Below are 23,210 nucleotides of genomic sequence, written 5' to 3' on the forward strand. Positions count from 1 at the left end.
GTTACTGCCTATGTTCTCCTCTAGGATTTGGATGGATTCCTGCCTCACATTGAGGTCTTTCATCCACTTTTATCTTTGTGAATGGTGTTAGAGAATGGTCGAGTTTCATTCTTCTGCATGTGGCTGTTCAATTTTCCCAGCACCATTTATTGAAGAGACTGTCTTTTTTCCATTGCATGTTTTTACCTGCTTTGTCAAAGATTATTTGAACATAGAGTTGAGGGTCCATATCTGGGTTCTCTATTCTGTTCCATTGGTCTGTATGTCTGTTTTTGTGCCAGTACCATGCTGTCTTGGTGATCACAGCTTTGTAATATAGCTTGAAATCGGGCAACGTGATGCCCCCAGCTTTGTTTTTCTTTTTCAACATTTCCTTGGCGATTCGGGGTCTTTTCTGATTCCATACAAATTTTAAGATTGTTTGTTCCAGCACTTTGAAAAATGTCATTGGAATTTTGATCAGGATGGCACTGAAGGTATAGATTGCTCTGGGTAGCATAGACATTTTAACAATGTTTATTCTTCTGATCCATGAGCATGGGATATTTTTCCATCTTTTTGTGTCTTCTTCAATTTCTTTCATGAGTGTTTTGTAGTTCCTAGAGTATAGATCCTTTACCTCTTTGGTTAGGTTTATTCCGAGGTATCTTATGGTTTTTGGTGCTATTGTAAATGGAATCGTTTCTTTAATTTCTCTTTCTACAGTTGCGTTGTTAATGTATAAGAAAGCAACTGATTTCTTTGCATTGATTTTGTATCCTGCCACATTACTGAATTGCTGGATGAGTTCTAGTAATTTGGGGGTGGAGTCTTTTGGGTTTTCCACATAAAGTATCATGTCTGTGAAAAGAGAGAGTTTGACTTCTTCTTTGCCAATTTGAATGCCTTTTATTTCTTTTTGTTGTCTGATTGCTGTTGCTAGAACTTCTAGTACTATGTTGAACAACAGTGGTGAGAGTGGGCACCCTTGACATGTTCCTGATCTTAAGGGAAAGGCTCTCAGCTTTTCCCCATTGAGGATGATATTTGCTGTGGGTTTTTCATAGATGGATTTTATAAGCTTGAGGAATGTTCCCTCTATCCCTATACTCTGGAGAGTTTTAATCAGGAGAGGATGTTGTATTTTGTCAAATGCTTTTTCTGCATCAATTGAGAGGACCATATGGTTCTTCTCCCTCCTCTTCTTAATGTGTTCTATCACATTGATTGATTTGCGAATGTTGAACCACCCTTGCATCCCGGGGATAAATCCCACTTGGTCGTGGTGGATGATCCTTTTAATGTATTGTTGGATCCTATTAGCTAGGATTTTGTTGAGGATTTTGGAATCCATATTCATCAGGAATATCGGTCTGAAATTCTCCTTTTTGATGGGGTCTTTGCCTGGTTTGGGGATTAAGGTAATGCTGGCCTCATAGAATGAGTCTGGAAGCTTTCCTTCTGTTTCTATTTTTGAAACAGCTTCAGGAGAATAGGTATTATTTCTTCTTTGAATGTTTGGTAGAATTCCCCAGGGAATCCATCAGGCCCTGGACTCTTGTTTTTTGGGAGGTGTTTGATCACTGCTTCAATCTCATTACTGGTTATTGGCCTATTCAGGTTGTCAATTTCTTCCTGTTTCAGTCTTGGCAGCTTATAGGTTTCCAGGAAGGCCTCCATTTCATCCAGATTGCTCAGTTTCTTCACATACAGTTGTTGATAATAATTTCTAATAATTGTTTCTATTTCCTTGGTGTTAGTTGTGATCTCTCCCCTTTCATTCATAATTTTATTAATTTGGGTCCTTTCTCTCTTCTTTTGGATAAGTCTGGCCAGTGGTTTATCAATCTTATTAATTCTTTCAAAGAACCAACTTCTAGTTTCATTGATCTGATCTACTGTGTTTCTGGTTTCTAATTCATTGATTTCTGCTCTAATTTTAATTATTTCTCTTCTAATGCATGGCTTAGGCATCATTTGTTGCTTTTTCTCTAGTTCTTTAAGGTGTAGAGTTAGTTGGTGAATTCGGGATTTTTCTCTTTTTTTGAGTGAGGCTTGGATGGCTATGTATTTCCCCCTTAGGACCACCTTTGCAGTATCCCATAGGTTTTGGACCAATGTGTTTTCGTTCTCATTGATTTCCATGAATTGTTTAAGTTCTTCTTTGATTTCTTGGTTGACCCAAACATTCTTGAGCAGAGTGTTCTTTAGCTTCCAAGTGTTTGAATTTCTGCCAATTTTTTTCTTGTGATTGAGTTCCAGTTTTAGAGCATTGTGGTCTGAGAATATGCAGGGAATAATCTCAATCTTTTGGTATCGGTTGAGACCTGATTTGTGACCCAGTATATGGTCTATTCTGGAGAAAGTTCCATGTGCGCTCGAGAAGAATGAGTATTCTGTTGTTTTAGGGTGAAATGTTTTGTAAATATCTATGAGGTCCATCTGGTCCAATGTATCATTCAAAGCTCTTGTTTCCTTGTTGATTTTCTGCTTAGATGATCTGTCCATTGCTGAGAGTGGAGTATTGAGGTCTCCTACAATTAACGTATGGTTATCAATATGACTCCATTTTGGTTAACAGTTGGCTTATGTAGATGGCTGCTCCCATGTTGGGGGCATAGATATTTACAATTGTTAGATCTTCTTGTTGAATAGACCCTTTAAGAATGCTATAGTGTCCTTCTGTGTCTCTTATTACAGACTTTAGTTTAAAATCTAATTTGTCTGATATAAGAATTGCTACCCCAGCTTTCTTTTGAGGTCCACTGGCATGGAAGATAGATCTCCATCCCTTCACTTTCAGTCTGGATGTATCTTTGGGTTCAAAATGAGTCTCTTGTAGACAGCATATGGATGGGTCCTGTCTTTTTTTTTTTAAAGATTTTTATTTATTTGACAGAGAGAGATACAGCGAGAGAAGGAACACAAGCAGGGGGAGTGGGAGAGGGAGAAGCAGGCTTCCCGCGGAGCGGGGAGCCCGATGTGGGGCTCGATCCCAGGACCCTGGGACCATGACCTGAGCTGAAGGCAGACGCTTAACGACTGAGCCACCCAGGCGCCCTGGGTCCTGTCTTTTTATCCAATCTGCAACCCTGTGCCATTTTATGGGAGCGTTTAGGTCATTCATGTTGAGAGTGATTATTGAAAGATATGAATTAATTGTCATCATGTTGCCTGTGAAGACGTTGTTTTTATACATTGTCCCTGTAAATTTCTGTTGTAGATCATTCTTGGGGTCTTTCTCCTTTTATAGAACCCCCCTTAATATTTCTTGCAGGGCCGGCTTAGTGGTCACATATTCTTTCAGTTTCTGCCAGTCATGGAAGCTCTGCATCTCTCCATCCATTCTAAATGAAAGCCTTGCCAGATAAAGTATTCTTGGGTGCATGTTCTTCTCATTTAGTACCCTGAATATGTCTTGCCAGGCCTTTCTGGCTTGCCAGGTCTCTGTGGATAGGTCTGACGTTATTCTGATGTTCCTCCCTCTGTACGTAAGGAATCTCTTCCCCCTAACTGCCCTTAAGATGGTTTCCTTGGTTCTAAGATTTGCAAGTTTTACTATTATATGCCGGGGTGTTGGCCTGTTTTCCTTGATCTTAGGAGGGGTCCTCTCTGCCTCTAGGACTCGAATGTTTGTTTCATTCCCCAGATTAGGGAAGTTCTCAGCTACGATTTGCTCAAATGCATCTTCTAGCCCTCTCTCTCTCTCCACTGCCTCTGGGATTCCAATTATTCTGACATTGGAACGCCTCAGGGTGTCACTTATTTCTCTGATTCTATTTTCATGGATTCTGAGTGGTTTTTCCCTGGCCTCCTCTTTTCCCTTTTTATCTATTATACTGTCTTCCAGATCGCTTATTCTCTTTTCTGTCTCAGTTACCCTAGCTGTTAGATTATCTAGATTGGATTGGATCTCATTGATAGCATTTTTAAGTTCTGCCAATTCACCTTTTATTTCTGCCCTTAGAGACTCTATGTTGCCATTAATTGATTTCTCCATTCTAGCCATTGTCTTCACAATTGCTAGCCTGAATTCCATTCTGCGACATCTTGGTTATATCTGCATCCATTTGTAAATCTGCAGCATAAGTCATAATCTCTGAGTCTTTTCTGTTTTGGGGGCTCCTCCTCATAGTCATTCTGTTGATGGGTGTTTGAGGGAATGTGTAGAGTCCAAATTATTGACCAGAACCCAAGCAAGATGCACCTGTTTTCTTGGGACCTTAGGGTTGCTGGCCTCTTGTTTTCCCAGCCTGTCTTCTGTGGGAGGGCCTGCCCCGCTGTTACTCAGGCAACCCTGTTTGGGCGGAGTTGCCCTGCACCCCTGTGGCGGGAGATGGGCTCAGTGGGAATCAGTCTTTGGGGCTTTTGTTCTCTGGCGCCTTTCCCTGGTGGCTTTCTGCATCTCTTCGACAAGTCAGAGCAGAAGAGACTGTTTCCAACCCTCTGCCTCAGAGCAGAGAGACCTCAGTCTGTTCTTCAGTGAGCTCTCCAGGCCACACCGTCTCCATTTCTGTCCATGCTGCTATAAACTGCAGCGGCCTGGGTTGTGCGCCCCTCCGCAGCGCCCCCAGTCCTGCCTCCAGGTCGGGGCTCATCTCTGCCCTTTGTGCTTCTAATACCGCCAACCGCTCCCAGTCCGCGCAGTGCGCGACTCCTCCACTTGGGGTCCTGTCCCGGGGACTGCAGTTCGTGTGCGCGCGACTCCGCCGCTCGGGGTTTCCACCCCGGGGGTTGCAGTTCACCGGCGGGACCCCGGCGCACCGGGTTTCTGTCTTGGAGGCTGCAGTTCGCGTGCGCGTGACCGTCGCTCTGGTTTCTGTCTGGGGGGGGCTGCGGTTCGCATGTGCTTGACCCCACCGGTCTGGTTTTCCACCCCGGGGGCTGCCCTAAAGTCCTTTCCCTAAGCTACCGGTCTTCGAGTCTGTGCCCGTCCCCAGTGCGTGAGGCTGTCACTCACCGGTGGTGTAGGATCCCCACGACCAGGCACCCTCTCGCTGCCGTTTATCCTCCGATATCTGCCCACGGAATCAGGGCTCCCCGCTTCGTACCTCAAAACCAACCTCCTGCGATATTCTGTTTGTAGAGATCCAGATCTTCTTACATCTCAGGCTGGTTTTGTGGGTGCTCAGAGTGGTCTGGTAGATATCCAGCTCAATTCCGGGGACCAGTTGAAATAGGGTCCCCTACTCCTCCGCCATCTTTCCCCCCTCTCTCTCTAGTAGAAGTGTTCTTGTACAATACATCTCAGATGCACCTGACATCTGCTCTCTCCATCAGAGTTCTCAGAAGTATGCTGAATAAAACTCAGTAAGAAATCGCAGAATATTCCTTACTTTTGAATGTTGTGGGGATTACACACAACAATGTGTGTAAAGCCGTCTTCAGATGGTGAGCACGAGCTACTGGATATGGTGAGTGTTCAAAACCTCCCAAATAGCATTGTCCCGGGTGGTGCTGATAGCCGTAACCTTGACGAAAGCCATTGTTCTTGGTCGGATCTTTTATTTCTAGGTGCATAGACTGCCATCTTCTCTCATGCAAAAATATCCCTTTGACCTCGTAGTCACCAACACCATCTCAAATGATGCTTTTCTAGTGGTCCTACTTGGTGTGCATTAACAGGTCATGGGACCAACCTGTAATTATTTTCCACATGGTAGAATTAAGACAAACTTATCAATGGTTTTTATCTCAGCCCTCTAAATTCAACACATGGAATAGGTCTCAATTCTTTACCTCTCCCTTTTCCCAAGCCCTTTGTCAAGTGACTGCTTATCAAGGTGTAACATCTATTTCCCCACCCCTGAGTGTGGGCTGCCTTGTGACGTGCCTTGGCCCAAAGACACAGTGGATGTGACAGGGTGGCAGGGACCTTGTGTACTTCTGCTCCCTTTCATGCTACTCTATTTTGCCATGAGGACATGCCTAGGCTAGCCTATTGGAGGATTGCCCCAGCCAAGATCATCCCAGGGCAGCCTGTCCCCAGCCATCCTGCCCATCCCAGGGCAGCCTGTCCCCAGTCACTCTGCCCACTGATCACAGACTCACGAGCATGCCAAACCAACAACAGCCCACCTCAGATCACTGGAACCACATAGCTAACTCAGAAATGATAAATGGTTGTAGTTTTAAGGCACTGGACTTTGGGGGCAATTTGTTACTCATCAATAACTAATTGATACATGTTGAGCACAATAAGTGTTTGGTAAATGTTGCTAATATTTTCAGTTTATATCAGCTCACCAAGGAAGTCCTGGTTGCTCCACTGTGAGCCCTCCTTCCTGTGTGACTTTCCTTTCCAGTCCCCATTTACCTCTGTTCTCTGTGCCAAGCACCAGCTTCATAGACAATGACCATCCTCCACTCCCTTTTCATTTCCCTATATAGTGCTCAAGAAAAAACACACCAAAGAACTTCTTAGTAGAAAGAGTGGGGTATAGCAAATTCCTGGAACTACATTACATTTACATGACAAATACAAAGTGAAAGGTGACTTGCTTCCAGGCACTGGTATTTGGCATCAATTTGATCTCTTTCCCTGTCTTTTAAGCAGAGCACTGACATAGTCCTCATCCTCACGGTTGTCCCAGGCAAGCCCCAAAGTGCCAAGCACAAAGGGAAAACTGAGTAAATACCTGTGGAACAGAGTTGAATTAGATGGAGAGACACTCAGTCTAACTGGATTTGAATCCTACCTGGGCCAGCTATCTGCCAGTTGACCTTGGCCCAACTGGTCATCCTCTCTCAATGTGTTTCTCTTTCTGTCTGCTTTACTTACTTCATACCTCATTGCAAGGATTAAATTAGATGACACCTGTGGACATAAATGCTTTGTAAACTATGGAGAACTGTGTTGTGCGATGTAAGGCACTGTTATGATGGCTACTATTTCAGGTCCAGCAAGGAGCTTGGATCTGGGGAGAATGGCAGAAAGCCCAGGGTTGCAGGGTGGAGAGGCTGAATTGTTTCTTTATCGGCAGATAAAGTAGGAAAAGCACTATGACTCATATCAGAAAAGAAGCCTGGCAAACACTAAGAACATAGTCTGGAGAAAGCTGACAAGCCCACAGTTGGAATTCTGCATTGGGGTTTAGAAACTCGAGCATAGGATGCCGAAATCATTGGAAGGAGTCCAGGGAAAAGCAATGAGAGTCACTCCAGAACAGAAGGCCCAACTTGGGAGGGAGTCAGCATGAAATGTGTGAGCTTTGGCTACCAGGAATTTGTACTTATTTCCCCAGGTTCTTCCAAGAGGAAGCTGTTTCAGGGATGGGTAATCTGCTCTGGATGACTGCTGGTGTACAGAGCCCTGCCCAGGGACCTCCAGACTCTGCTCCTAGTTTGGGTGAAGGAAACAGAGATGTGCCAGATGAAGAGGAAGCAAACCCTTCCACATGGACCAAAGGGAGTTATACAGATTAGGGGACTTTTGACTGCAAGCCACAGATAAACTAACAACAAAATCAACTGGAACTCAGTTCACCCCACCTGCTCTCCCTGCTATCCTTGGTGGCTTGGCTTGTCCTATTAGGTTGGCTTCCCTCACAGTTTAAAGAAGGCTGCTACAATTCCAGCCATGCCACACAGATGGTAGCTCTGTCCTTTTTTATGAGCAGGGAATAATTTCACAGATATTTCCCGGCAGATTCCCCCTCTCATGGCACTTGACTATGATGGCATCCTTTCCAAACCTGAATCAGTCACCTACAAGAGGTATAAAATGGCAGTGACTGGCTTAGACCAATCAAGATTCATCCTGGGACTGGAGAGAGAGCCTGGTCCACAGAAGCACAGGGCCTTCTAACCCCTGAACACAGTTGGGATTCTGATGTAAGGGGGGGAAGAGTTTTGGGGGCATCAGAAAGGGATAGCTATACCCTTTGGTCCATGTGACTCATGGACAAAGCTCCTTAAAGTGTGATCCATGACAGATAGGAAGCTAACAAGTATCGGGCAGTTACTCTGCCCTGGGAGGGTACTAACAACTGTAGAGGGGTTATCCCATTCTCTCATCCCAACAGCCTGAAGCCCCCTTGTAATGAGCTTTTTGGGGAGAAGACAGAGGGACCTTTAGTAACTGAATCTCCTTGGGAGAGCTCAAGACTCACCTTTCTTATATCAAATTGCTCTCTCTAAATAACTGTTTTATTGTGGTTCTGGCGAATTTCAATTTCTCTTTCTGGAAGTTGACCTTACCTTTCGCCACTATGATTTCTTCCCTGGGTTGTTTTCTGGGATGGCATCCTCAGCATACATGCCTGGGTGTCAGGGAGAGAGTCCAGTAATATAGAAAACCAGCCCATAATGGAAAGTCCTTTGAAGTTGCACAATTATTGATTTTTTATTTTTTGTTTTTGATTTTTTGAATTGATACACGTAATTTTTATAAAATCCAAGCACAACAGAAGTACTGTTAAAAGTCAGTTTGCCTTCCACCCTAGTCTTCTCCCAAATGCTCTCTCTCACTATTCTATTCCCTTCCTTCCACCTCCCTCCCTCCCTCCCTCTCTCCCCCTCCCTCCTCCATCTCCCTTCCTTCCTTCCTTCCTTCCTTCCTTCCTTCCTTCCTTCCTTCCTTCCTTCCTCCTTCCCTTCTACTTTCCTTCTTTCCTTCCTACTTACTGATGAGCTATTATATGCAAAAGTCCATGCCAGGTTCAGGTCTACTCATAGAGATTCATGGGGTTATCTTTGGTTCCTCACCACCCTCCCCAACATTGATTTTCACAAAACCTCCTCAAGTCCTATTCCCTTGGTCCATTCATTGTTCCTCACTGACCCATTGTGCCAGCTTCCAACAGCCTCCCGTACCCCACTGCCTTCTTGCTCTGTTCGGTCTCCATCCTCTTTAAGGGCATTTTTTTAAGTAGACTATGTCGTGGGCCAAATTGTGCCCCACCTCCATTCACATGTTGAAGCCCCAACCCCTAGTGCTCTCACAATGTGACTGTGTTTGAAAATAAAGTCTTGAAAGAGGTGATTAAGTTAAACTGAGGCTGTTGGGGTGATCCTAATCCAATAGGTCCAGTGTCCATATGAGAAGAGCAGATTAGGACACAGAGAGGTACACACAGGGAAGAGCATATGAGGAGACACAAGGAGAAGATAGCCATCTGGGGCAGGAGAAAGGCCAAGGAGGTAGGCCTCAGGAGAAACCAACTTTGCCCACAGCTTAATCGTCAGACCTCTAGAACTGTGAGAAAAGTTTCTGTTATTTGAACCACCCAATCTGTGGTACTTTGCTTCAGAAGCCCTAGAAAATGAACACAGACCACATATAATCAAGTCCCTCATTTGTTCAAAAAGTTTTTAATGGCTTCTAGTTTCTTAACATTAAGGTAAAATTCTTCTCCCAGGCCTTTAAGGGGCCTCATGACCTGGCGCTAACCTACCTTTGCTGTCTTCACTGCTTATCTATCCATCCTCTATGTTTGCTCACACTGGATCGGCTTCCATGCAGTGGACAAGGCCTGTGTCCCCCTACCTCTGGGCCTTTGAACAGGTTGTCCTTTCCATCAAAAATATGTTTGCATTCCCCAACCATGTCCCTCCCATTTCTAACTGTTGGAATCATGGCTATTCCTCAAACCCAGCCTGAATGCCCCCAGTGGGTCACTCTCATCTACCCCTGCGTCACTTTGCAAAATTGTTGTGATAGGCATTGTATTCTGCCCCACATTCTACTGAGGTGGTTTTTGATTTGACTAAAATTCTCAGGCATAGGTTCTCCATCTTGCTTATCTTTCAATCTTCAATCTAGGATGGTTAGACAAGTAGCGTATTTTCACAAATATGAATGGAATTACAATGACAGGCCAGATTGAAAAATAAGATCAAAATTAGGGCACAGACATGAAAATAATGTCCCTAAAAAATAAGAAATAAAAAAGATGGACTAAAATGGTGTCAATTTTGGGATGACCCAGAGGAAGAAGTGAAATCCTGATGGAGAGAAACCTCAACAGTAAAAAGACAGTTCCTTCTCCTGATATTGCAGCTGTATTTTAAAATATAGACGACTTAAGATAGAACTTTGGCTGAATATTCTGGAATGTTTTCTGAAAGGAAAACAGTTGATCTCTGGAGACAACTCCCCAGTAGCTTTGCCTTGGAAAGCTGGCTGGACGGAGGAGCTTCTGAAGTCTTTTTACTCTGGAATTGACTTGCCTTTGAGATACTTTGCTAAAGTGTGAACAGCGGTATTCAGCGGGGAGCAGGCTTCCAAGAGCAAGCATACGCCCTCAAAACCATCTACTATGCAAACATGTGGAAGCCATCTATAAATTGTAAGCGTGGGTTGGCCTGGACCTGCTGAAACACGATCAAAGGGAAAGTGATTTATATAATCTCTCCTTTCCCATGTGATTTTGGGGCTGTACTGGAGTGAGGAACTCAATCAAAAGTTTAAAAAAAAATAAGGAAAACAAAACACGAGAGTCCCACCTCTTCCCCCAGACACCTGCAAAATGAGAGAAAAATACTTTCTTCTCATTGCAAGAGAAAACTGGGAGATGAAGCTGTTAGCCATGTGAAATCTAGTGGGAAAATGGGTGGATTGTTTTTCCCCTAGTGAATCTTAAAGCTGTAAGGCTTTATCTCCCTTCCTTTTCTTTTTCTTTCTTTCTCCCTTCATCCATTACATTAGTGAGGCTTGCTGACGAGGACTTGAGCAGCTTCTGTAATGATCCCCAGGCTTCCCCAACACAGTGGCACATTAAAACGCATGCAGAAGCCAAGTACAAGGGGAAGGAGCCCTAGCAGCAGTGGGGAATTAAATGGGCCGTTGTCCCTGGGGCTCTGCTTTGCAGCTCAGTGTAGAGAAGGGGGGGACTTTGTGTCCCTGGAACATGCCTGATGGTGTTGGATTTCTGGGGTGCCCCCGTGTCCCAGCTGTCAAAGCCAGGAGGTTTCTGGGAGGAAGGAAGTCAAGCTGGAGACAAGGAAACGGGGGTGGAGTCAGGACCTGCCTCTGTGGTGTGAAGTTGTGGTAGGGGCCAGAAAGATCCCCGCCTACCCAGACACTCTTACTCAGTTGCTAAGTGTCTAAAGTCAGGCTCTCAGAAGCAGAACCTGAGACAGGAGAACATGTGCAAGGGGTTTATTGAAGAAGGGCTCTCAGGACAAGGGAGGGAGGGGCCGGGGAAGGGAAGGGGGGTGAAGGGACAGCTAAGCGAGGATGTGGGCTCCACTGGAGGCCAGCTTCAACCTGATCCCACGGAAGCCTCTCGAGCATGAGTCATGCCACACGTTGCTTTCTTTTGAGGCAAGAAGGCCAGCCTTTTGTACTTCCATGTTTGGTCGCTGATCGCTGGCCGTGAGAGGGGCGGTGGTGGGGTAACATCTGCTCGGACAACAGGGATGTTCAGGAGAAGGGGCAGGAGTGAGTTACCCGCTGTGTTAGTGCTCTAGGGTTGTCACCAAAGAGCCACAGACCAGAGGGCTTAAACAACAGACATTTCTGGTCTCCCGGTTCTGGAGGCAGGAGTCCAAGTCAAGGTGTCTGCAGGGTTGGTCTCTTCTGAGAGGGGTGAGGCAGGATCTGTTCCAGACTTTTCTCTGTGGTTTGTGTCTTCTCCTGCCTTTCCTCACCTCCTCTTGCCTCTCTGTGTGTCTGCGCCCAAATCTCCCCTTTCTAGGGGACACCAGTCATATGGGATTAGGGTCCACCCTAATGACTTCATTCTAACTTGATTACCTCTGTAAGGACCCCATTTCCAATAAAGTCGCAATGTAAGCTGAACTGGAGTCTGAGTAACAAGGGATCAGATCTCTCCCTGTGTGGGTAGAGCTGCCTGGCTCCCCAATTCCATAGGCTGCCTGTGCTCGGCTCCCTCTCTGGCTTCTGTCTTTGCCCAGGAACCTCGGATCCTGGGGAGGTGACCGAGAACATGTTGGCCACGGTCATGCGGATCCACACTTGAAGCTTTCTGATGGGCTCTGCTCAGGACAAAGTTCGTCAACACGGGAAGCTGGGAACCATGGCCGCCTCTGAGGGTCTGAGGGAAGTTCTTGGGCACAATGGGCACAAGTAGGTTTTCACAAGCTCCTCAGTTGATGCCGAGAACGTAGAAACTGCTTCTCTCTTCTTTTAGGAGAAAAAGGAGCAGCATTTCTGATTGAAGACACCTTAGTCTTGGGGATCTGATTCTTGCAGAGAAAAGACTCTCTTTGTGGGGGCCTTTCTCTGTTCCTATTTGGTGAAAAGGAGACCACAGTGGATGGGGCATGTGGGGGCAAGTGCTGGAAAGGCCAGCAGGGGACCAACACAGACGGGGCGACGTGGTACAGAGGTGCTCATTGCTACAATAGAGTTGGCTTCTGAGCAACTTCAATTACTTGTTAGGTGTTTAAAATAGGTAAAGTATATATGTGTGTATTGTATATCGTGTTATCATTACACCTAAGCAAAAGTAATGGGAATGGCTTTGTATCAGGACTGACTTAGTATCATTAAATTCCCAGGTTGTCCTCCGTGGGTGTCTCCCCCCCCGCCGCCCCATCCTCGTGTGTGTTATAGATGTGTGTTTCTTGTTTGTTTCAATCAGGATGCTAACAAGGCACACTGGGTGACATCTCTCTCACGTCAGTCTTAATCCGCAGGGTTTCCCTGCAGTTCTTTGCCAGTGCAACTGAGGGTTTATCCTGTAGATTCTCCAGCAGTCTGGCTTTTGCTGATTCGTCCTCCTTGGGACATTGAACACATCCCTCTGTCTGCTGTACTTCCTATGAAGTGGTAGGAGGATGGAGGATCAGATTCAGATTTGGTTTATTTGGCAAGGTTGCTCCTGTGTGCTGGGGTGAGCTCCCTTCCACTGGAAGTAAGCAAAAATTATCTGGCTCTCTCTGATGTTGGACACTGTGGAGGAGCACATTCTTCTTGTTTTTTTCTTTGATCACTCTCTAAAAATATAAAACCAGTCTTAGCTTGGGGGCTGTATGAAACTATCCTCAATTAACTAAATCCATTACTTTATTAGAGATTGCAGAATGGTGATGGTCTCACTCTTCACTCTTCATTTATTAGCTGGATTATTTCTATAAAGTAAAAGTTACCCCTTATCACTGACTTAATAACCCTGATGGACAGTTCGTTTAGGAAGGGCAGGATAAATGCTTGAATTTTTTTCTCTTTACTTACTGATTTTAATAATAATGAGTCCCTAGACTTTTTTTCAAAGACAGTCAACACTTTTTTTAGTATCATTATGAATTTATGGGTTTAACCATATTTCACATATTTTAATCCAATGCATTGATTGTCCTTATTGGAAATCAAACTTGGCTGTCTTTGACCAGGTTGGTCCCTGAATTTTTAAAATAGTTTTATTGAGATAGATAATTCACATGCCATACAATTTACCCATCTAAAGTTTATAATTCAATGGTTTTTAGTAAATTCAGAGTTGTACAGCCATTATTACAATCAAGTTTAGAACATTTTTGTCACCCCAGAAAGAAGCCCTGTATCCATTCGCAATCACTCCCAGTTTCCCTCCACCTGTGTCCTCCTCCCTCACACCCCCCAGATCTAGGCAACCACTGTTTGACTTTCTGTCTCCATGGATAAGCCTATTCTGGACATTCCATATAAATAGAATGATACGATATGTGGATTCTTTTACCTGGCAAAATGTTTTCAAAGTTCATTCATGCTGTAACAGATATCTATACTTTGTTTCCTCTTATTGCTCAATATTATTTCATTCTATGGGTATACACATTTTATTTACCCATCCATCCCTTGATTGACATTTGGTTGTTTTCACTTGGACCCCAAGTTATTTTGATAGAACCCTAGCAGTCTTTGATAGCTTCCTTGCTTTCTGGTATGATAAGATATTTGGACTCCTACAAGCCCCGGACTTGTAAGAGCCTGTTTTCCAAGGAGCACTTATTCCCTTAAATGGGAAAATTAGGGTCAAGACCAAAAACTGGGCACTGGGGATTCTTATTGCTGTTGGGCTGGTCACTGATTCTGGGACTTGGAATACACAGAGATAGGAAATATTTTTGTGTGTTTATTTGCTGTTTAAGATAAACTCTATCCAGAGTTCATGCCGAAACTCCCAATTCAAAGTTTAGGGCCATAGTGTTTTTGGTTAGCCTCATCAATCTTACATTCAAATCTTTTCTTCTATGTTAAAATTCAGGATCTCAGTGACACCAATGCAATTAATCATTTGCATTATCTCATAGCACACACATACACATTTCAAATCACTATATCAACATTTACAGGAGCAATTTATTTATTGAAAACAATTTAAGATTTGTTTGAAGTTATTTTTCCCTTAGGGAGTTGTCACTGGAGATGTACAGTTGGGAACGTGTTTTAACAACATATAGAATTAGTTTTTTTGTGTGGTTATACTATCTACTCAGTATCATTTAAGTTCATTTGATTCACTTTATTTTTGATTCTTAGGGATTTTTTTAAGTTAATTTTGTTTTGTAACTATGGTCTTAAGATTAAGTCTAACAAGATTTAGTCAAAGAAGTCTAGCTTTAGTCTCCATCTCCTCTATCCTATTCCTTCTTCTTTCTATAGGCAACCATTAATGTTTTTTTTTTTAATTTTAAGCAAATTCCTATATATTCATATTCCCGTTTTTTCTTAGCCTATCATATTTACTATTCTCCACCTTGCTTTTTTCATTTGACCATACATCTTAGAGATCACTTCATAATGGAAATCTTCCTTATTATTTTTATTTTTTTTAATACTGCAAAGTACCCTGGAACTTTATGGATGTATCTGGTTAATTCACCTTGCATCTAACTGATGGACAATTGAGTTCCCCCAAGTTTTGTGCAATCTCACAAATAGTGCTGTAATGAATAATCTTTTGAATACAGGTTTTCAAATATTTGCCTGTGTATAATTGGGCTAGATCCTAAAAGTGGGATAGGTAGGGTAAAGAAGAAGCACATATTGTCAAATTTTGGAATTTTGCCAATACATTAATTCATTAGGGGTTGCAAAAGAGTGGTATTTCAATTCCATCATTCTTCATGTATTAGCTGGGACAGTTCTATAAAGAGAAAATTCCCGTTATCACTTCTTTGATTACGCTGAATGACAGTCCATTTAGGAAAGGCAGGATAAATGCTTGATTCTTTCTCTTCACTTGCTTATTTTCCCAGTAATGAATTGCTTCTCAGGCATCCTCCAGGGAGGAACAACGAAGACTTTTTGCCTGTTTGTGTCGTTAACGAACATATAGTTGTAACCATATCTGATGTGTTTCAATCCGGTGGTATTTCAGTATAATTTCAATTTGCTTTTCCCTTATTATGAGCAAGATTGAACATCCTTTTATCTAAGAGTCAGTCACATTTATTTTTCCATAAACTATTCATTTATATGTCTAGATTCCTTTTTGGTAGAGTCGTTGCCCTTTCCCCCCCTTGTTTTTAGAACCTCTTTATGTATTAGACTTACTGACTCTCTAATGTTTTTTTCTGTGTGTCATTTGTCTTTCCACTTTGCTTATGCTTATTCTTTTGCCATAAAAGTTTTTCCTTTTATAATCAGATCTTCTCTGACGGCTCTTCCTTTTCTCTGTCCTTTACCGCATTTTCTTACATAATAGCACACATCCAGGAAGGCTCTTCCCGCTCAGACCCTTACAGCTTTCTCCCACGTCAGGCTTCTTCTCGGAGCCCCTCTTTACTCTTCAGCCGGTGTCTCCGACTCCTTCTATTGCTCTCTCTCAATCTCCTTTTTGGTCTTAAGCTTTTATTTTCCCTGTTTTCTCCTTTGTAATTCCATTGGTGAGCATATTGGAGTATAATTAGGACTAAGTAAAAAAAATAAAATCCCATCCAGGAAATGAGGTCTTAAAACTAATATATGAAAACTTTTTACTGTACATGTTTAAGGTTTTGTTCCTAGAAAGGCTGCTTTTTGTGTGTAATGTAAAGCACACAGTACATAGCTTAGCTTATCCTGAAGATCCTCAATGATAAGAATAATGGTGAAAATCTCCATTTAGTGGGCATCTCCCACATGCCAGATGTTGTGCTAGAAACTCATCCATCCATTTAACAAATATTTATTGAGTTCCAGGAACCATTCAAAGTGCTGTGGATAAAGTCTGAATTCTCAGTCCTCACTGAGCTTACATTGTAGGAGGAAGACAGAAAATAAATGACATAAATCAACAAAATATATAAGGTCCATCTTCACCCTGCTCCTCTAGAAAGTAAAGGTTGAGGTCAGGGTGGGGAGAATATTCTCATAAGGACATTGGCTTTTGCTTGGCATGAGACAGGAAGCTGTTGGAGGGAGGTCTTAGAACAGAGGAGGTGACATTAATCTGACTTAAGTTTTTCACAGGATCAGAACAACCCTGTAAAGTCAGTGATTCAGGCTCCAGAAATGCACTAATTTCCTGATGGTCACACAGAGAGAAGGTGGTGGAGCCAGGACTTGAAACCAACTACTCTCTTGCTCGTAAGCTCTTGCTGTCTCTACTAGGGGTATTTCCTTCCAAATATTTTAGTTGCAAAGTTTTTATTCTACACGTCCCATTTATGCCTCCTTTCAGGTCCGCATATTTCTGCTTGACGGAGAGTGAAGTTGTGTTAAGTCTGGATTCTCTCAATCCTTCCAAAAGTATTTTTTCACTTCCTGTCATGTGTTTGGCGCCATAAATTGTACTCAGGGGCATAAAAGAGGTAAAAGACAAGGTCTCTACTCACAAGATGTTTATAGACAAGCTGTAAAGAGAAGACAGATTTTGTATTTAAATTATTTAAATCCAATGATTTTTATTTGTGTGGGGGGGTCTTACTTGTTTCATGTAACCACTAAAAGAAAATTGCTTCTTTTTTCAATTTTTTTTTTTTGAAGAATAGCCCCATCTGAGAACTGGAAACAGACAAAATATAGGATTTCCTGTTCAATTTTATAGATTTTTACTTCCAGCTTGACTATTCAGTTAGCACATGAAAAGATGACTCCCCCCGCTCCCCAAGCCTACGCCTCCACAAACCCAACCTGTGATCAGAAAATCCAGCTGTGCACTTGCTATTTCTCACCTCAGGGCCCAGAATAAAGATTCAGCAATCCCTGCTCAACTGACAGTGTTGCCAGTGACACCTGAGGCAAAGTAAAAACCAGCTCAGCAGTTCTGCGGCTGCTGAGCCGCTGGGGCAGAGCGTGAGTCAGAGCAAGGTGCTCCTTGGGCTGGGGCCAGTGGGAAGAGCTTCAATCACAGTGGGCAAAAATGTTCAATATCAGAATCTGCCCTCTCACTTTGATTAGAAGATGTGACAAGGCAAGTGTTGGGTCAAATGACTGTTCTGTTTACCTTTCGGCCACTGTATCAGTGGTTTTCAAGACATAAATCCATCAGTCCTGCCCCTGGCCTTCTTGCTGGAGATTCCAGAAAACATTATGCTTTAGAGAACCAGCTCAGGATACAGATTGAGCATGCAAGGGGTTGAGATCCACTGCTCCTGCATTCTGCCTATAAATTGTGCAATCTCTAAGAAATGATTCATGAAGTCATTCAGTTTTTTAAGGAAGTCATTCAATTTTTTAAGTAACCCACAGGAACTCTATTTAGGTCTTGCAGAGTCCACAATGGGAAGCCAACAGAGCTGTACCTGGGCTCTGTTGCCTCCCTGCTCTGTGTAAATGTGCACAATCTCTCTAGCTTTACAGATTAGAATACATCCACGACCTCTACTAGAAACAAACAACGATCTCCATCTTACCTAACCTGTTCTCAGATAATGTGTCCTATTAAGTAGATCTCCACACTGGTTTCTTATAGCTGGTATTTAATGTCCTATAGGCCTGGAGTTCTTTCCTTATCATAGCCGCTTCTTACATGGTTATGAAGTCATCCATCCATCCATCCATCTCTCTATCCATTCAATGAATAAACATTTATTAAGAGCCTGTTACTTGCCAACTGTTTTGAAACTTGGTATCCATCCCTTCCCTTTGAGAAGCTGATGGTTCAGGGGATTCATACTTATGCCCTTTGCTTCCTTATTTGAATGTCTTTGCTATGGTAAGTTTACAAAAGAGGGAGTCTTCCAGGGAACTTTGCTTTCTTTACCGATCAAGTTTCCATATGTTAGAAATCTCCAAGATTCAGTATTAGAAGTCATTACAATAAGGAAGTCCTGATTTATTTTGTACGGGAAAATCTACTTAGCAATGGTAAATTTTCATTCCTCCTCCCCCAAACCAAAAAAAGATAGAAATTATTTCTTACAATTACTTTTAATTTTTAAAAAGATTTTATTTATTTATTTGACAGAGAGAGAGAGCGCGCACAAGCAGAGGGAGTGGCCGGCAGAGGGAGAGGGAGAAACAGGCTCATGCACGGCTCAATCCCAGGACCCTGGGATCATGACCTGAGCTGAAGGCAGGTGCTTAATTGACTGAGCCACCCAGGCTCCCTTAGCTTTTTTTTTTTTTTAAAGTAAGTTGTTTAGGCAAGTTCCTCTTAGCTCCAAAAACATAAGCAATATTGGTTTCAGGTTTTGAAATAAGTCTGAAGATATGAATGTTAGAGTAACTAGTTGGAAATACACTTGAAGCATGCAGAATCGAGCCTGCCAAATAGTTTTGCACTGATTATGAAAAAATTGGATTTTTTAATGTGTAGCAATTGAATTTAAATATGGATCTACCAAAGAGTGTAGAAGCATAAGAATCTGTTTTTTTTCAATTCTCATATCACTTCCCTTTGTCATTAAAAATGTATTTTTACTGTCAATTCCAATTTAAATTAAATTGTGTGCATGTGCAAACTGTGTATTCAAATGAAAGTGATATAGTAGATTGTGGTAATAGAAGGATACTGAGGCTTGGTATGAAGAGTTTAATGGGGTTCACACTATATCATACTTTCCAGTGAGAAGAGCTCCAGGTCTGCCCTGAACCAGCAAGCACTTTCAGATTTCCTATCCTGTTCCTCTGTGTGAGTCAGTGACAGTGTGGTGATAGAAGACAGACAGAGCAGGACTAAGTGCAGGAAGAGTTAAAAATACCATCTCTGAAATGAGAATGTGTCTTACAATCAACGTTTCTTAGATTTGTTGAAATATGGTTATCAGTGGGCTGGAATGCAGGAGTCTTTTTTTTTTTTTTTTAAAGATTGATTTATTTATTTATTTATTTATTTATTTATTTATTTATTTCAGAGAGAGAGAGAGAGAGAGAGTGGGGAGGGGGCAGGGGGAAAAGGAGAGTGCAATAAGCAGACTCCCTGCTGATCCTAGCACCCTGAGATCAGGACCTGAGCCGAAATCAAGAGTTGGAGGCTCAACCAACTGAGCCACCCAGGTACCCTTGGAATGCAGGAGTCTTAATGCTGGCCAGCTGATCAAATGTAGCTACGTCTGCTTCAGCTTGGAATTCCCACTGTCCCTAGGACAGTGCCTTTTACACCCATAGTAGACTCTCAAGTATTTGTTATTAAAGACATATTGAAGAACTATAGCTGAAGAATACTAGACGACCCAGTTATTCTGGAGATTAGTGTTAGCTAATTTAATTAGTTCAGTTTAATTAGTCATTCCTAGAGTAGATTAATAGTCTCATTCAAATACTTTTATCCATAAGTGGTCCTTCATGGACTATCCACTTATGGACTCGGCATTGAATAAAATGTACTCCTAAACATGTTTCCATGTTTCCCTAACTCTGAAAGTATTTCTTCCGGTTTCCAGGAGATTCCCAGGTTATGAGGACTCCTGAGAAGCCAGTTGGTTTCTAGGACCACCCAGCAGGGAGAAAATACCTTGGATTCTCCTCCATCCGAGGATGGAGATGACTCCTCGGGGTCTTCAGGTTGCTTCCCCAAACAAATATTTTTTGCGTGCCTCCCATGTGTGCTAGGGATACAGCCCTGAGCAAGACAGATGACGTCTCTGCTGTCATAGAACTGAAGTTCCAGAATGCTGTGTAATGCACGTAAAAGGCATTCGTGCAATACCCAATGTTGAGTAGGAATGCCAGGAATGTTAGTTGCTTTTCTTTCCAGGGAGAGCTCACAAGCTAGAAAAGGCAGTGAGCCTCCTCTCCCCATTCACACTCTCATCTAGCTCTTCAATGCCCGGGCATTGTTTTCCTGTAAAAAAATGCACCAGGGCGGACGTTTGGAGAAACATGTGGTTGCTGCTAATGGGAGCCTGTCTGGAAGAAGCTGCGGCAGACGTCTGTACATATTAGTCTAAGAAAGTGTTCCCAGTCCTTTAAGAAAACCATTACTTGGCTCACTGCAGGCTAATTGCATTTGTTCAGTCATTGTGAAATGGATGCAGACGGGATGAGGGAGCTAAGAAATATCCTACTGTTAAATCAGAAATAAAGCCACTTGCTCAGGAGACACTATTACCTGAGATGAGCTTTTCACCAAGAAGTGGGAAATTGTTCGGTAAATTTCTTTTTTCTGCTCAAGCAACTCTTTTAATTAATTTTTACTGACCTACTCCTCCTTTAACAAAAAAAGTGTGATCATATAAAGAATTGGGCTTGTTGACAGTGCCTTACAGGGTTAAAAGGTGAAGATGAGGGAGACAAATTTGTTCCTTTAAGTCTAGGACAAAGCTTTGTTGTGTTAGGCTCTGCAACTTTCATAATGAGCCACAATGGATACATTGTTGTCTTATTATCTTATCATGGCTGCGTGGGTATGAAAAGATCTTATTTTTAAAATAAATGCCATTATGGGAATAACAACCAAAAACGAGAATCACGTGTTAATGGGAAGAAGTGCACAGCATTTTGATAAAAATACGTGAGATCTCTCTATTTAAAGGAGACAGGTTAAAACTGTAACATAGTTTCTTCTATCCCATAAAGGCATCTTATCTATTGGTTTGGTTAAATGATGCCGTATTGTTTTCTTTTCATTAGTAATTAAACATAAAGGTGTAGTGTCATTTAGTAACTTGATTCCCTATGGTAGAAATTCTAAAAGTGTTTCAGAGTTTGGGGAGAGATGTTAATCCTATCAGGGAGTAAATGTTCTAGAAAACTGTTGTTCACTAACCTTATCGTATCGGTAGCTTGAAGAAAAATGTCCTATTGAAGCTCTATATTATTGACTCATGTTGCCCAGTATCTGAGACACACAAGCTTATGAAGGTTATTGGAGAGGAGCAGGGTTAACAGCATGCAGCTGGGAGGGGATAATACAGAGAGTTGGACCCTTGGGAAAAGAACCCCAGCCCAACCTACCAGTTGGCTGGTCAACCAGTTGGCTAGTCAACCACATAGGTGAAGTTCCTTTCTCAAGGTTATGCAGTCCATCAGAGCAGCACCAGGACAAGAACCTAGGTCTCCTAAACTAGCCAGGTCTGCTTCCACCTTTAAAAAAAAATGCTATGGTCACCCCTCTTAAACATCCTACAGGGCCTGTGATGAAAGAACACTTGGAGGTCTTGTTAATTCCAAGTTTGTTTGTGGGACTGGTTTACGGACAAGGTCCTCTGTCTTCAATGGTTTGGCTTCCAGTTCCAAATGGAAAGTAAGCAAAGTTCTTATGTCAGGATCAGGGGATGAGTGGGTTTCCATGGCTTCCTTAAGGTGCCACAGACTTATATCAAGAAAAAAAGCTCTATTGTGAGTGATGCTGTGATAGACATGGAGGTGTAGATACCTCTTCGAGACCCTGTCTTCACTTCCTTTGGGGTATACCCAGAAGTGGGATTGCTGGATCATATGGTCGTTCTATTTTTAATTTTTTGAGGGCAATGTGGATGGTCTTAGAGGGCATTATGCAAAGTGAAATAAGCCAGAGAAAGATAATTATTGTGTAGCACCACTTACCTATGGAATTTTAAAAAGCCAAACTTATAGAAACAGAGAGTCGAAATGGTGGCTACCAGGGGTGGCGGAAATGGGGAGACATTGGCCAAAAAGTACAAACTTTCAGTTAGAAGATGAATAAGCTCTGAAGATCTAATGCACAGCATTGTGATTGTAGATGGGAATACTATATTTATATATTTGAAAGTTACTAAGAGAGTAGATCTTAGATGTTCTGACCACAAAAAAGAACTAGCAATTATGTGACAGGATAGAGGTGTTAGCTCTCGCTGCGGTGGTAATCACATTGCCATGTATAAATGTATCGAATCAATACTTATGTCTATTGTATCTCCATAAAGTCGGAAAAAGAAAAGGAAAAAAGACTCTACTACCACTTATCGTAGCATCTGGAAGGGTTGAGCCAAAGGCTCCTGTGGCTAGGGCGACTGTCTGTCCTGGTTTGCCTAGGATTGAGAAATTTCCCAGGAAACTGGAACTTCCCAGTGCTAAAACTGGGAAAGTTCTGAACATACTGGGACGAGGTGCTCACCCTATCTTTGGCAGGAAGGAAATCTACATTTCACACTGGGAATACATACACACACGCACACGGACATGCACACACATATGATTCATGGGTCTAACCTTGGAATGGTAACCCGCTTGTTAGCATCCTAGATACTGGATGGCAAAAACCAAAAACGATTCTAAAAGTACTTTAGCCAAAATCCTGTTCAAAGTTTGCAAATACATAAATGTCTGTCCTCTGTATCATGATTTGAAAGTGATCAAGGCTTTCTACTGCTGGCCACATGAGACATACAGCACCCAAGTTTCCAAAGTGACATTTTATCATTCTTGAAGCTTCTTGGAGTTTTAAAGATTCAGTAAAGGCGATGACAGACTCTCCAAATTGCAGCGTGGCTAAAAATTTGGGTAGCGAAGCCCATCTGTTTTTAAACTGTGAGGGAGCTCCTGCCACTTATTAAGCTGTTGTTTGCCTTACATTGCAGTTATCTGAAGGGACACTTCCCCTCCACTCCTGCTTTCCAGAGCGCAGTAACCATAACTACCTCTTATTTGGGAAATTGCACGTGGGTTGCTCCTCCACTTGATTAATACATGGAGTCAATATTTTTGCTGCATTTTACGGTGTCCCAGTGAGGGGCCGTGTTGCTTGAATATTCACCTTCTCCTCCTCTCTCTTTCCCTTCTCTCCTGCCATAAGAGCGGGTACACTAGACATTCTATTTCTAGCAGGAGGGAGAAACCAGTGTTAAGAGGAAGTCTTGCTTGCCGTTTATTGACAAGATATCTGGGCGCACAACCTGCAGCATCCACAGGCACATTTATCACTGCAGTTCTCAAAATGAGGCACAACAAGGGACTCTACGCTCAGTTGCTTGACTCTTTGGTGAAGAACACTTCCTCCTGAAATTTCAGCTTC

At 42.6% G+C, this 23,210-nt stretch overlaps 1 long non-coding RNA gene across 6 annotated transcripts in view; it reads left to right on the forward strand.

The window, feature by feature from the left end:
• The window catches only part of LOC118006181, a 177,815-nt gene that overhangs the window by 29,247 nt on the left and 125,358 nt on the right, over positions 1-23,210 (forward strand). For 2 of the 6 annotated variants that reach the window (XR_004677987.1, XR_004677992.1), the window contains exons 6-7: positions 5,260-5,393; positions 7,224-8,491. The exons of 3 other annotated variants lie outside the window; for them this stretch is intronic. This is a non-coding gene — a long non-coding RNA (uncharacterized LOC118006181). Of the gene's footprint in view, positions 1-5,259; positions 5,394-7,223; positions 8,492-23,210 lie in introns of those variants that run through there. One more of the 6 variants, XR_004677991.1, reaches the window with a different exon arrangement.

Source organism: Mirounga leonina, unplaced genomic scaffold (genome assembly GCF_011800145.1).
Source record: "Mirounga leonina isolate KUSES-001 unplaced genomic scaffold, KU_Mleo_1.0 Mir_95, whole genome shotgun sequence".
Lineage (NCBI taxonomy): Eukaryota > Metazoa > Chordata > Mammalia > Carnivora > Phocidae > Mirounga > Mirounga leonina.